The following is a 15,526-nucleotide window of genomic DNA, read 5'->3' on the forward strand; positions in this document are numbered from 1 at the left end:
CTTCTCATGGCTTAGTGAGACCTGGTCCCAGCCCAGGGCAAGAATGAGTCTCTTCTGGCCAACTTTATTTTTTACTTCTGGTTTCCTAGTGTCAATTTGGAGAGAGGGAAAAAGAGATTGTGTGTGTGTGTGTGTGTGTGTGTGCGCGTGTTTGCGTGTGAGTGTATACAAAAAGTCACTACATTTTCCAGACATTTCCTTTAAAATTCACCCTCTTTTGGGGGGGGGAGCCAAGATGGCGGAACAGCATGGAAGGTTATTTTGGGTCTCACTTCCATGAAATAAAATTCACCCTCTGTCTAGGGTAACAGGAACTCTCGCTCACTCCCGTTAACTTCTTCTTTCTTTTTTTTTAATGTTTGTTTATTTTCAGAGAGAGAAAGAAAGAGTGCAAGTGGGGGAGGGGCAAAGAGAGAGAGGAAGAAAGAGAATCCCAAGCAGGCTCTGCACTGTCAGTGCACAGCCCGATGCAGGGCTTGAACTCACGAACTATGAGATCGTACCCTGAGCTGAAATCAAGAGTAGGACGCTTCACTGACTGAGCCACCTAGTTAACCCGCTCCTGTTAACTTCCGAGGGTCTCTTGGAGCGCTTGCACCTTCTGGTCGTGATGGGTCGTCCTTGTCTTTCCCTGAACTGCACCTTCTGTCTCCTATCCAAAGCTCCTGGTCAGCGCATCGCTGCTTACTTATTTGGTGCCACCTTACCCTTTCATTTATGTCTCCAAAGCGCCAAGACCAGCTGTTTAAGGTCCCAGGCTTTCCTGAAAATGTGAAAATGCCATTGGGTGGACAGTGAAAGAAGAAAAACTTTAATCTCAATTCCGTCCCTGAACCACATGGGATCACCTGGAGGGCCTTCTGGTCCAGCTTTCTCCTTGGCTTACCCCCCTGGGGCTCAGCCAGCTCCTTCCTCGCAGATCTCAGTCTCCATTCATCTCTCCTTCCCCCTAAACCCAGGGACCTCCAACTCCCTCTGCCCCCGGTGTCCATAGAGGAAGCCCCCAATCAATGAACACCTTAGCAAGCCAAGGCGGGCACGCTCGACCTTCGCTGGGCAGAATGGTGCAGCTCTTTTTTCAACATTGCAGTGTCCAGGCTAGGCCTTGGCATAAACATAATGTTCTTCTCCACAGAAAGCGGTCCCCTGCAGTCCCCTATTTCTTGGATGACTTCTGTGGGTTGCTTACTGCAGGAATGTTTTCAACTCTGCAGGACCAGTCCAAAGAATAGCGCCAGACCCCATCCCCGTAATGACAATTCAGTGGGGTGAAGTCCTGGAATCTGCATGTTTAGAAAATCCCCCAAGTAACTCTGATGCAGATGATCCTCAAATCATATTTATAAGACCTCTGCCGGGGGGGCCTGGGTGGCTCAGTCAGTTAAGAGTCCGACTCTTGATTTCGGCTCAGGTCGCGATCTCACAGTCTGTGCGTTCAAGCCCCGCGTCGTGCTCTGTGCTGACAGTGCAGAGCCTGCTTGGGATTCTCTCCCTCCCTCCCTCTCTCTCTCTCTCTCTGCCTCTCCCCTGCTTGTACTCTCTCTCTCTCTCAAAATAAATAAGTAAACTTAAAAAAAAAGTTTATAAGATCTCTGCCCCCAGCAAAGTGCAAAAATAAAGACTCTTTAAACACAACTTGCCAGACCTTCTCATCTTCCTTCCTTCACTCCCTCCCTTCCCTCCTCTCCTCTTCCTCCTCCTCCTTCCGTTGTCTACACACACCAATGTTAGTCATTTCTGGGTGAAAAGAAATATAGATAAAGAAAATTATATGCAATTATACATGCTATATATTTATTTCTATTATGTATTTATAATTATATAGTCACATATAAGAATTTGTTAACATGATAAAATACGTGTATATTTATCCCTCCATCTAATTTTTGACCTTAAATTTACATTGTTTTGTCACAAGTAAGAAAATGCAATAAACAAAAGGAAACCTCAAATGACCCCCAGGAAGTGTGTCAACTGGGAAACTGAATTTGCCCCAGGAGCGTCCCCTTGCTCAAGCACAAGTCTTCATCTCTTAATATCTTATCTAAGTCCCAAGTGACTGTCAATGCTGACCGAGGACAGGAAGTTCTTATGACTCTGGTCTGCTGAGCTCTGAGCTTGGAAAGGGGAAAAAGTGCTCAAGGCGAGAGGTCACCTGCCTCGGATGTGCAGGGTAGGACCTAGATCATTTTTTTCCTCTTTCCCTCTCCACCTCCCACCTTCTTGCCCTGCTGGGCGTCTGGGGCCTCTGTGGCACCCTGGTGAGTGTGGTCCCTCTCCGATGCTCCAGCTTGAAGGTGTGACTCTGATCATGGTGCCCTCACCTGGGAAGCAGGAAAGGGGGCTAATAAACCTTTCTTCACAGGAGCGTTGGGAGAAGTGAATGAAAATGCTGTATCTTGCAAACCATATGCCAATCGTTCAGGCAGTCATTTCTTCCTTCCACAGAACCTTAGGAAATTCTGCTGCGTCGGGAGGCGCCTTGGGCACCCGATGCGCGGACGACAGATGTGTGTTCCTACTTCCAAGAAGCTTCAACCATCCAGAGAGGGAGACGAAGTCAGCGCAGAAGCTTTGCTAGGGCAGGAGCCAGTCCAGACGGAGAGCTAACCCTGTCCCCTCCTTCAGGGCTCTGTGACCAGAGGCAAGTTATTTAACCTTGGTGACCCACGGCCTTCTATCTCAGGAATGGGAAGATGCCATTTTCACAGGGTTGTTGTAAGGATTCAATGAGATTTCCCCAAACCTCAGGTATTGGCATCTCCCCTTTAAAATGTTTGCTTCATCTCCCCGCAACGTGGGCAATCAGTTCATTCACATTGCCACCCACTTTCGCTTCCTCCTAAGTGGCAATATCTGTGAAATCTCGGGTTTGGTGTGTGAGTCCTATTTTTTGGTTTCCTAATGGACACTAAAGTAAATGCACATGGCCACAGGCACATGAAAAGATGCTCTACGTCGCTCCTCATCAGGGAAATACAAATCAAAACCACACTCAGATATCACCTCACGCCAGATTGGCCAAAATGAACAAATCAGGAGACTATAGATGCTGGTGAGGATGTGGAGAAAGGGGAACCCTCTTGCACTGCTGGTGGGAATGCAAACTGGTGCAGCCGCTCTGGAAAGCAGCGTGGAGGTTCCTCAAAAAATTAAAAATAGACCTACCCTAGGACCCAGCAAGAGCACTGGTAGGAATTTACCCAAGGGATACAGGAGCGCTGATGCATAGGGGCACTTGTACCCCAGTGTTTATAGCAGCACTTTCAACAATAGCCAAATTGTGGAAAGAGCCTAAATGTCCATCAACTGATGAATGGATAAAGAAATTGTGGTTTATATACACAAGGGAATACTACGTGGCAATGAGAAAGAATGAAATATGGCCGTTTGTAGCAACATGGATGGAACTGGAGAGTGTTATGTTAAGTGAAATAAGCCATACAGAGAAAGACAGATACCATATGTTTTCACTCTTATGTGGATCCTGAGAAATTTAACAGAAGACCATGGGGGAGGGGAAGGAAAAAAAAAGTTAGAGAGGGAGGGACCCAAAGCATAAGAGACTCCTAAAAACTGAGAACAAACTGAGGGTTGATGGGGGTGGGAGGGAGGGGAGGGGAGGGTGGGTGATGGGTATTGAGGAGGGCACCTGTTGGGATGAGCACTGGGTGTTGTATGGAAACCAATTGGACAATAAATTTCACATTAAAAAAAAAAAGTAAAAACAAAAGTAAAAACAAAAAAAACAAATGCACAGCTGTTAACATTTTTAAAGTTCCTGTGGGTCAGAAACATTTCCTGTGCCCCCAGGGATACAAATACTACACTTAGGACAATATTGAGCTTCATAATTAAAGCCCCTAGCACATTGCTTGGTGCGCAGTAAGGCTTAAACGCACACAATTCTGTGGATTCTGAGGAGGTGAGAGGACCCCGTGTCTTGGAGGTGGGGCGTGGGGGAGAGAACAGGGTGATATCTGAAATAGCACTAAAGGCTGAGCCCTCCGCCACCGGACACAGACAGCAAGAGAGGGCTTGAGGAAAGGGGGAGGGGGAAAGGGAGGTGCTTTCCAGGAAAAGGGAACAAAGGCCAGGATCAGAATGGGACCTTAGAACTTCAAGGAATTGCTGCTGGCCTGCTGTAAAAGATGAGCCTGGAGACATAGATAAGGCAGGTCAGATAAAGATATAGGAGGACGTGCATGCTCTCTGAGGAGTTTGGACTCGATCCTGATGGCTATAAGGAAACTTGCTGAGAAGTCACGCGTTCCCATTTCCAGCCCAAGAAATCTCCGAGAATGTTCAGGGTGGCTCAGCGCAGGGGCCTCCACAGGCTGGGTGCTCCAAGGTTGCCTGATAAATCTGCAAAAATACCTCTCACCCTCCCATGCCTTCATTCACTCATGGGCGCTTTCAAACAATGCAGCCCATATGGCAGCTATTAGTTTATTTCGGCAGAAATGAGCACTTTGTTTCCGCTATCAGCTTCTACTGTCCTGAAAAGCTATGGCTGTCAGTGGTCCTTCACTTACCTGGTGGTGAAAGCCAGGAAACCGGGAGCTGTCTGCAATTAACCCTTTCTCCATGCACCCTCCACAACCAGGGGCGACAGGCCTGTCAGTTTCCCCTTGCCAATACTGATCAAATCTCGTCCCTTCTCGGCTCCCTCTGTCCTTGCAGTTCAAACTGTTTGCATCTCTGGCCTCAGGGCTCTGGTGTGAGAGCTGCACGGGTCTCCCCACTGGTCACACCTGGATTCTTAAATGTAGGTAATCTACAGGGTCCCAAGCAAATCCTTTACTCTAAGTCCTTATTTCCTCCTCCGGAGATAACGCATTCAGACATCTGCCTCAAGGGGTTGTAGCCGAGATTACGTGAGATACTGAGTGAAGCATTTTGCTTTACTGCACGGCGCATGGTAGAAATTCAATACGGGTTTGGTATTATTACAACCGTCTCTCGACCTCCCTTCTGTAATCTACGACTGCCTAAGATACCCAAACTCTATAAATGAATAAATGGGCCTGGTATTAGTCATCGGCCTCTTGGAGAGAGTCCGTGGGAGTCTGGCCTCTGAGTGCAAAGATCTGTCATCAACCCTGAGTCGACACAGGCTGGCTAACACACAGCCTTTCAGGATTAAAATGTGGATCTGTACTTTTCCCACCCCCAGCTCAAGCTTCCAGCAAGGGAGAACTCCCCCTCTTTCACTTCTTGGTTAGCCCTGGCCCTAAACTACTAAAATATGTGCTGATGAGCTGTGGTCATTCTCCATGTCCTGAGCAGCTATAGATTGCCGACTACACAGGCAACCGTAGATCCACTGAGTGGGATATTGGGGTTTGGGAAGGTGGCAGAGGGCAGGGATAAGGCATTATCCTATCAGGGCGTGATTGGGGCAGACACCTCTGACACGAAACCCTCACATCCAGCATGAGTAGAAGCTTCTCTTACAGTGCTGGATGATGGAGTGGGTATGGAGTGGGAGTGGGGTGGAGGAAGAGGGCAGAGAGAGGTCTCAGATTTCCCATGCATCTTTCCTGGCCAGTATTTTAGAACTCCTTTCAAATCAGCGGGTTAATGTAGCACAGCGAGGCCACATCAGGCTGGTCCCAGACTGGTGCTTGGGATTAATGTATCATGAAAGAAATCAAGAATGTGGCCAGAGACCAATTAGAAAGTCAGTGGTGGTGGGGATAATAGTCGGCAGGGATTTCACACCCCAAGGACTTTCTATCTGCCCTGAGGCTCTTCTTCTCCCTCCCCCCACCAACTGACCAACAACTTTTACCTCTCACCCTTGTCCCTCTCAAGAGCTTGGCCCAGAGAGTGACTTTGCAGAAGGAAAGCTACGCAGTAGACTAGGAGCTTATGAGCTTAGGGGAAATGCTAGACTGGGTTTGAATTCTGGATTTACCACTGATCATCTATGAGGTATTGGTCAAGTCACTTAACCTCTTTGAATCTCAGTTTCCCTAGCTGCAACGTGGGGACCATGTTGACGTATCCAGAAGATGCAAGGATAAATGTGTTAGTGTTTGCAAAGCGCCTGACGGTAGATTCCACTGATACTTGTTACACTCAAGTTAATTCTGTCTCACTTTTTTTTTTCAAATGAGTCACAGCTTATTTATTTATTTTTTGTTTATAAAGCAAATATTCAGTTTATTCATCTGGGTATGAATAAGAGGCAAAGTGTTTCACATCACAGATTTCACTTCCAACTCCTTGGAATGTTCATTTCTTTGGCTAAAAGGAGAGAGTAGACACGAGAGGCAGGCAATGTTTGGCAACTGAAATAAGGATGGGAGGGGACAATGCTAACGTCATCCTCTCAGGAATGGGCATAAGGGGACTGTTAGTCACAAGCTATTTTCTAGAACTGTTAGCTGGAAACAAAGTCGCACCCCTCCTGGGGCTCAGTCATCCCTACCACACAGGGACAGCAGCACTTTCTGGTAGTTGCCCTTTGTGTCTTGCTGGTTGCAGTAGTACAGGGACTTGCCATACTTCTTGAAACAGGACCTGATTTTCAACACCGTCCACTTCGAGAGACCATGATTCCAGTCAGGACTCTCTCACGAGTTCCCTTGCCCTTCATGGAGTCGTACAGTCGGTCAGCAAAATAGAGGGGCTTGTTCTGAATACGCTGGACCAGGTTCAGAAAAGCAGTTTCCAGGTTTCTCCTTTGACCTCCTTCTTGAGGCTCTCCAACGTGTCCTAAGGCTGTAGCTCCTGTACCTGTCAAATACTTTCTGGAGAGGACACACTCTGCTCCGTCATGACACTGATCCACTCGGGTACATCAGTTCCTTTCCTCTTCACTCCAGCATCATAGCGATCCTGGGCATCTTGGTCAATCAGTTCATAGTCAATGACAGAGCCATCCTCTGCTCTTCTTCCTTTTGCAAGGGCAACCATCAGCTTGCGGAAGTCACCAGATGTGTCAGAAATGATGTCCTTCTCCAGATCAGTCTTGCACATTTCCTTGTAGACTTTGCTAATTTCTTGAAGCTCTTGGTTGGTCCTTGAGCAGATGATCTCAATAAAGGAGGCCTCCTCAGTCCCCAGCCCCTACGTGGAGGCTTTCAAGTCAGAAGCATCATACTCAGCAGGTGTTTTCAATAGGCCTCAAATCATGGTCTCCAGGTGGCCAGACAAGGCTGACTTCAGTGCAAATGCAAGTTCCTTTTTTGGTCCTTCTCTGGTAGGTGAAGGTAGTATCCTATCTCTGTTAACTGCTGCAGCTGGTCAAAATGTTGACAATGGTGATCTCATCCACACCTTTGGTCTTGACGGCCATTTCAATGTTCAGAGCATCACAGCATCAAAACTGGTGTTCACTTTGACCAACCTGTATGCACTTGAGAGCGTGGAATGATCACCGTCAAAGCTGAGCTTGCAGCGAATTTCATGAACAGCATTTTGAAAGAAGCTGGGTTGGGCACCAAGACCTGTGAGTGTCTTCAGCTGTGGAGTCCATAGTTTATTTTTTGTCATCTTAATGGGAATGAAGGAGAAAGTGGCTTGTGTTAGGACTTTTTGAGGAAGCTTTCTAGTGGGTTCTTGGGCAAGAATTAATAATAATGGTGATGGAAAACATACATGGAGCATTCACTGTGTGCATGGACCTGTTCTAAGTTCTTTGCATGGACTACCTCATCTACTTACCCACCAGTCCCTGTGAGTTAGAGACTACTGTCATCCTTACCTTACAAACGAGAAGAGGTGCCCACCTCCTCTAGAGAGTGTGCTCTTTATTCCTGCTGGATTGTTCCTTTGTCCATTAAAGAATGGCTTTGGTCTTCTCGTGATTTTTTAAAAATAATTCATTCAGGTGAAGTTCCTATCACATAAAATCAACCATTTTAAAGTGAACAATTCAGTGGCATTTAGTACCTGCCTCGATCTAGTTCCAGAACATTGCCACAACTTTAAAGTCAAACCTCTTACCCATTAAGCAGTTTCTTCTTGTTACACCTTCCAATCCCTGGCGACTGCCTATCTATGTCTTCTCTCCATGGATTTTTCCATTCTGAATAGTTCATGTAAATGGAATCATAAAATATGTGACTTTTTGTTGCTGGCTTTTTTCACTTAGTATCATGTTTTCAAGGTTCATCCACATTGTGATATGTACCACTACCTTCTTATGACTGAATAACCCTCCACTGTATGTACATACCACAAATTGTTTACCCTTTCCTCCGCCAATGGAGATTTGGGCTGTTTCTACCTCTTGGTTATTGTAAGCGAATGCTTGACTGAAATAAGACCTCCTTCTGATTTGAGATAGTCAATGAATGTGAAATTGTAAATAAAACCACTAAGGAAGGACTCCATATTTATAATGTATATGCCACACCAGATCTCCTGTGGAATTTAGAAGGAAATAGGATTCATGTTTCCTAAGTATTTTCTGTATGCTAGTGCACTCAGGTGCACAACCTTTGCTTTCTCATTTAATCCTTGCGATAGCCTATGAAGTAGCTATTCTGATGCTCATTTTACAAATGTGAAAACTGAGGCAAAAAGAAATTAGGTCTCTTGCTCAAGGCAGATCTCTAAGAAATGTAAAAGCCAGGATTTTAGCCCAGATCATCCGGCTTCAAAGTCCACACACTCTCTTTTAAAGAGTGGAAACAAAGTTTAATTCAATTGCAATGAAAAATAAAAACAAGTTAAAAATGACTCAATTAATATAAGCTGGAGCTTCGTTTGCCTCCGTATGTTTTAGCCACTGGAACTGAAATATCACATGGGCCTTTAGTAAACTATAGCAGAACTCTATTTTATAGAATTTCAGCGCTTGTTGGAGAGTCACTTGACTCCTTTATCTAAAATCAAGGTCAAGGGGCGCCTGGGTGGCTCAGTCGGTTGGGTGTCCGACTTCGGCTCAGGTCATGATCTCGCACTCCGTGAGTTCGAGCCCCGCGTCGGGCTCTGTGCTGACAACTCGGAGCCTGGAGCCTGTTTCAGATTCTGTGTCTCCCTCTCTCTCTGACCCTCCCCCATTCATGCTCTGTCTCAAAAATAAATAAACGTTAAAAAAAATTTAAAAAAATAAAATAAAATAAAATAAAATCAAGGTCAAAAGGCAGTTTTATCTTCCTTCTAACCCTGACCAGATCCCCAAGAGATTTTCAGAGCTGTTTCTAACCTTGAGCTGACAGTTCTCACTCCAAGTTCTAGATTCTACCAAGTTTTAGGTTCTGAACCTCTAGAGTTCAGAGGATACCATGAGTGCTTCTGATGTTAATTCTTCAGGGCAAGAACCACAGGGGGAAGAGTGGTTACCAAGGGTCCCAGTACAGCAGGCCAGCAGTGAGAAGCCAGCTGCTGAGCTCTCCAGTGCAGCCTTACCCCCGGAGGCTAGAGTTGCTGTGACTCCTGCTGGAAATCCAAACACCTTAAGCAGAGTGGTCATGCCAGCCCCAACCTGAGATGCCGAACAGAGACAGATGTAGACAGCAAGTGTTAAACTGTATACACTCAATGATCTAACAATTGTACTTCTGTGACTTTACCCCAAGTAAATTAGTATGGAAACTACAGATTTGACTACAAGGGTTTTTTTATCAGAGATAACCTAAATATCCCATATGGCAGCATTGGATAAGCCAAATACAATATGTCCATGTAATGTAATACAATTCAGCTGTTAAAAATATGGTAAAGAGAAATAATGTCTTGTTAAGTGAAAACAAGAATTAAGTCAAAAATGTTTACAAAGCGGTACAGACTGCTAATCTAGCTGTCATCTATCTACCTCCAAAGTCTCGAAGTATAAGCCCTATTAACAATGGGAGTCCTCAGCTAAGGAAATTATGGAGATTTTTGTACTTTCTCATATTCTCCAGATTTTTTTTTTTGTAGTTTACATGTTACTTTTGTAATTGGTCCAAAAAATACATATTTAAACAAAAATTAAAATAGAGCCAGAATCTCAGAGCTTTGTTTGGAGAAAAACATAAGATCTCATTACTCTAATAGAATTTGCTTTCCAGAGGATGAGACTTGTGATTTTAAAAATATATTTAGTCTAGGGGCGCCTGGGTAGCTCAGTCGGTTAAGCCTCCAACTTCAGCCCGGGTCACGATCTCACGGTCCGTGAGTTCGAGCCCTGCGTCGGGCTCTGGGCTGATGGCTCGGAGCCTGGAGCCTGTTTCAAATTCTGTGTCTCCCTCTCTCTCTGCCCCTCCCCGTTCATGCTCTGTCTCTCTCTGTCTCAAAAATAAATAAATGTTAAAAAAAATTAAAAAAAATATATTTAGTCTATCTCACTGATCAGTCTAGATAGCTGAGGGCAGATGGTATTCTGGCTGTGACACTCCTTTTCTGAGGACCGCTACCTGCTATGGAATCAGGCTCTTGTGGTTGGTATGTCCCCTAAGTAGCTAAAGAGCAGGAATCAGCCATCTCAGTGAGTGTAGGAAGGATCTAGTGCCTTACACAGAATTCCCATTTATTATATGTTTGTTCATTGACAGAGCATCTTGACCCCCTTTAGAAGTCCCTCTGATAACCAGGAAGGAGATCTATTGATAACCTCCCCACTTTCATTAACTGCTTCAAGTAGTGAAGGTCTGACGATACTTTGAAAACACTCATAAAGATGAGGCATTTTCTTTCTTTATGCTTCGTTTATATTCATACTTGGCATTAGGGAGCCGGCACTGACTTGGGGTTATGAAGCCTCCTACTCCTGAAAGCTCATGACACTATTGGCTCTCTAGTATGTGAAAACAGCAACCACACAACAGGGGGTCTGGAGGCGGGCAGATGCACACTTGTATTATGCTCTGTGTCCAACCTGAAAGATGAGATGATCTGGGGTGAATTATTCATCTATCTGGGTCTTGGTGTCTGCATTTTACAGGATTACTGGGAGATGGAAAACATGTGCCCCAATCTCTGTCTCAGGGCATTTGTTTTTTAAATGTCTCCTTCCCTCCTGACCTCTCTCAGAGGCTTTAAGTAAATGTGTGGTGTCTTCAAATCTTTAAAAATTCATCCCCCAAAGCAAGACTGCCATCCACCAACTGGATGACTTTGGGCAAGTTAAAAAATTTGTCAATGCCTCGGCCCCTTCATTTATAAAATGGGAATAATAGTAAAAGTACTTAATAGGGCTTTTCTGAAGACCGAGTAAGTTAAAATATGTAAAGTCCTTAGAATAATGCTTGTCTATATAGGAGGTATATACTACTGTATAAGTAGTAGTAGTATTAATATTATTGTTATCATTATCATATTCTCCTCATACTTTAATCAAGAGAAAAAAGGCACAATTTACACACAATATCCACAAAACAATAATATACCAAAGAAGAGATCTAACAAAAGATTTGCTAAACCTTTTGAATAAAAATTATAAACCTTCATTGAAAGGAAGATCATAATGAATAAATGATGTATACCATGTTCATGGATAGGGAGACTGACTGGCATAAATTTGTATTTCAAGTCTCCAAAATTTCAAGATCTCCAATCTGTAAATTACCTCCTTTAAAAATTCTTTTAGAAAAGCAAGGGACAGAAATGGGTCACTTAAGACAATTTTGAAGAAAAAATCTACAGAAAAGAAAATGTTATTAAGAAAATCATAACGAAGAGAAAATACATTTACAATACTCTACTGTATCAAAAAAAATCCATGTATAAGTGGACTTGCACCGTTCAAACCTGTGTTAAGAGTCAACTGTAATTATAGACATAAAGCAGCTTGACTATGAGATAAATAGACTTGACTCTCTTCCATGGTGTTAAAAATGTCCTGGGATATTGATCCTCTCAACTCTTGGGGTGGTCTGGGGAGGCCTGGGGTGGCCTGGAGCCGCTGAAGCCCTGGGAGGGACCACCAATGTGCAAATCAAAGATGACCTTTTTTTTTATGTATTCATGTTGTGAAAAGGTTATGAAGCACTGGAATAGACAAGCAGACTAGAAAGAGCTCAAATAGATCCTCATATACATGGAAATTTTATTATCTTCAAGAGGGCCATTACTAATCTATTGGGACAGAAAGGATTATTCAATAAGTGATACGTGTGTATATATACACACACCGGCTGGCTCAGTCAGCAGAGTGTGTGACTCTTGATCTCTTGATCTCTGGGTTTTAAATTCAAGCCCAAGCTCCATGTTGGGTGTATAGATTACTTAAAAGCAAACAAACTGACAAAAACCATGACCATAGTCAAAAAATTAAGAAACCCTCTGGAAAAAAAATTTATAGCTTACATCACAAAGAGCTAATTTCACTAAGAAATATAAGCCTTCTTGCAAATCAATACGGTACCAATAATTTGATATCAACAAACAGATCACAGAAAAATTTGTACAAGTGGTCTTTAAAAAATCTACACTTTTAAATGTCAACCTCACTAATAGCAATGGAAACGTAAATGGCAACATTTTCATTACTACACTGAGATCCTATTTTGTACCTATCAGGTTGGTAAAAATCCAGAAGTCTGATTTATGATATCATCTGTGGTCTAGAAAACAGACCCTCTTACAGGGCTGTGGAGAGCAAATTTTTACAACCCTATAGAAGGAATTTGGCAATAATCTGTCAAAAGTACAGTTGCATATACCCTTCGACCGTGCATTTCCATATCTAAGGATTTGTTCCCTAGACATATATACACACATGTGAATAATGATAAAAGAACAAGGTTACTCAGTGCAACATTGTTTGTATTCACAAAAGTTGGCAAACTACCAAATATTCATCAGGAACTGGTTAAATGTTAATTATAGTACATTCTTTCTATGGAATACTGGAGCTGTAAAGTGTAAACTCTTTAGTGCTGATACAGAATAATCTTCAAGGTATAGATAAAGGGTGAAAAAACCTTAAAACCACCACATACAACAGTGTATACAGTATGTTGATATTGGGGTTCAAAGGTGAAAATGTTTATACTTTGTTTTTATGTGCATAAATAATTTTGGAAGGATGCCAAGGGAAACAGGGTGACTGAGAAAGCAAGAGGAGGCTTGTCACTATAGGCCCTTTGTACTTCTTGAATTTTAAGCTGTATGTATGTATTGTCTTTCAGGTAAAATATTAATATATTTATGTGGAATCTGAGAAACAAAACAGATGAACATATGGGAAAGGGGAAAAAAAGGAGAGGGAAGCAAACTATAAGAGGCTCTTAATGATAGAGAACAAATTGAGGGTTGAAGGAGAGAGGCGGGGGGGTAGGCTAAATGGTGGTGGGCCTTGAGGAGGGCACTTGTTGGGATGAGTACGGGATATCATATGTAAGTGATGGATCACTAAATTCTACTCCTGAAACCACTGTTCCACTTCTAAGTTTTTTTGTTTTAAAATTTTGTAATGTTTATTTATTTTTGAGACAGAGAGAGACAGAGCATGAGCAGGGGAGGGGCAGAGAGAGAGGGAGACATAGAATTCAGGCTCCAGGCTCTGAGCTGTCAGCACAGACACCAATGCCGGGCTCCAACCCACGGACCGTGAGATCCTGACCTGAGCCAAAGTCGGATGCGCAACCGACTGAACCACCCAGGCGTCCCACACTTATATGTTAACTAACTAGAATTTAAATAAAAATTTGAAGAAAAAAATAATGAAATAATAATTATGATTACTATCTAAAAAAAGATTAATATATTTAAAATTTATCAAATTAAGTACATTGAGATTCAAAAAAATTTTTTTAAGTTGATTTATTTATTTTGAGAGAGAGAGAGAGAGAGAGCAGGGGGAGGGGCAGAGAGAGAGAGAGGGAGAGAGAGAATCCCAAGCAGGCTCCTTGCTGTCAGCACGGGGCCTGACACAGGGCTCAATCCCAGGAAGTGTGAGATCATGACCTGAGCTGAAATCAAGAGTTGGACACTCAACCGACTGAGTCTCCCAGGCACTCCAAAATGTAAAATTTCTATACAATTAAAGACATCATTAAAAAGGCAAAAAGATAAGTCATACACTGGAGGAATGAATAGATTTTCAACACATGTAACCGCCTAAAGATTGGGATCCAGAGTTCCAAGTCAATAAGAAAAAGAGAAACAATTCAATATGAAAATGGACACCTAACAAGGCCAAAACATCTGCAGAAGAAGAAACAGGCCTGCTCAATTGAAGATTAACATTCACTTCTAACAATCAGAAAACTATACATTAAAATGAGCTACCATTTTACCGCTAGTAGGTTGGAAAATTCTACCAATCCCAAGTGTGGGTGAGAATATAAGATATGGGGAACTCTCATCTCCCGCTGGTGGCAGTTTAAGTGGGTATCACCACACTGGAGAACCGCACAGCAATTGACACAGAAAATACGCACACCCTCCGACACAGTAGTCGCACTTTTCGGTACTTCTCACAGAAAAGTTCTGGCAAATGTGCATGAAGAAATATGGACAGAAAATATCCATTGATGTACTGTTTGTACTAACAAAAATTAACAGGGAAATGAATAACTAATGGTATAATTACACAATAAAATATATTGCAATATTCCTATGTGTATCAACACGGATAAAGCTCAAACACATCAGGTGGGATGAAAAGCAAATTTTGGAAGGATATCATGTAAATAAAATTTTAAAAATTCACAGTAATTCTATATAATGTTTGTGTTTATTTATATATATAGTAAACATTAAAAATACACTGGAATACTAAATTCAAGTAATGGTTACCCCTGAGTATAGAGGAGGGATGCTTGTAGGTCATATTCTGGCTCTTAATTTAGGCTCAGGTCATGATCTCACAGTTCATGGGTTCTAGCCCTGCATTGGGCTCTGTGCTGACAGTGCAGAGCCTGCTTGGGATTCTGTCTCTCTCCCTTTCTCTCTACTCCTCCCCTATTCACGTGCTCTTTCCCTCTCTCTCTTTTTATTTAAAAAAATATTTTTTAATGTTTATTTATTTTTGAGAGACAGAGACAGAGAATGAGCAGATGAGGGGCAGAGAGAGAGTGAGACACAGAATTTGAAGCAGGCTCCAGGCTCTGAGCTGTCAGCACAGAGCTCCACATGGGGCTCGAACCCATGAACTGTGAGATCATGACCTGAGCTGAAGTTGGACGCTTAACTGACGGAGCCACCCAGGAGCCCTGCTCTCTCTCTCTCTTTCAAAATAAATAAACTTAAAAAAATCACTGAAAGAAAAAAGAAAAGGGTAACATTTTACAAAACTGGTTGGCAGGTATTATTTCCTATACTTTTATAATGTTTGAAATAATTCATTAACATAAACAAGAATGCAGTAGGGATTTAGTGGTGAGTATGAAAGAACACAGATTTTTTTTTTTGGTCAGTGTTTTATTTCCCAGCACTACCGTTTGTAAGCATTGGGACCCTGGGCAAGTCCCATTATCTCTTTAAACTTCGTTTCACCCAGCTGCAAAATGGGGGATAATTATAATAATTATATAATTATAATAGTTATAAGGGATAATTACGATAGCTATAAGGGATAATTACAATAGCTATTAGATTAAGTAAGATGAAGATTGAACAAGGGGATAAATACGTGATCCTT

General features: G+C 42.8%; 1 pseudogene; it reads right to left on the minus strand.

Annotated features, from left to right (window-relative positions):
• Positions 1-6,422: 6,422 nt before the first annotated feature.
• Positions 6,423-7,503, minus strand: LOC124521039 (putative annexin A2-like protein; annotated as a pseudogene).
• Between the last annotated feature and the right edge of the window lie 8,023 nt (positions 7,504-15,526).

Source organism: Lynx rufus, unplaced genomic scaffold (assembly GCF_022079265.1).
Source record: "Lynx rufus isolate CCGP_SWC_20201006 ecotype Redwood Valley unplaced genomic scaffold, mLynRuf1.p SCAF_3, whole genome shotgun sequence".
In the NCBI taxonomy this organism is placed as follows: Eukaryota; Metazoa; Chordata; class Mammalia; order Carnivora; family Felidae; genus Lynx; species Lynx rufus.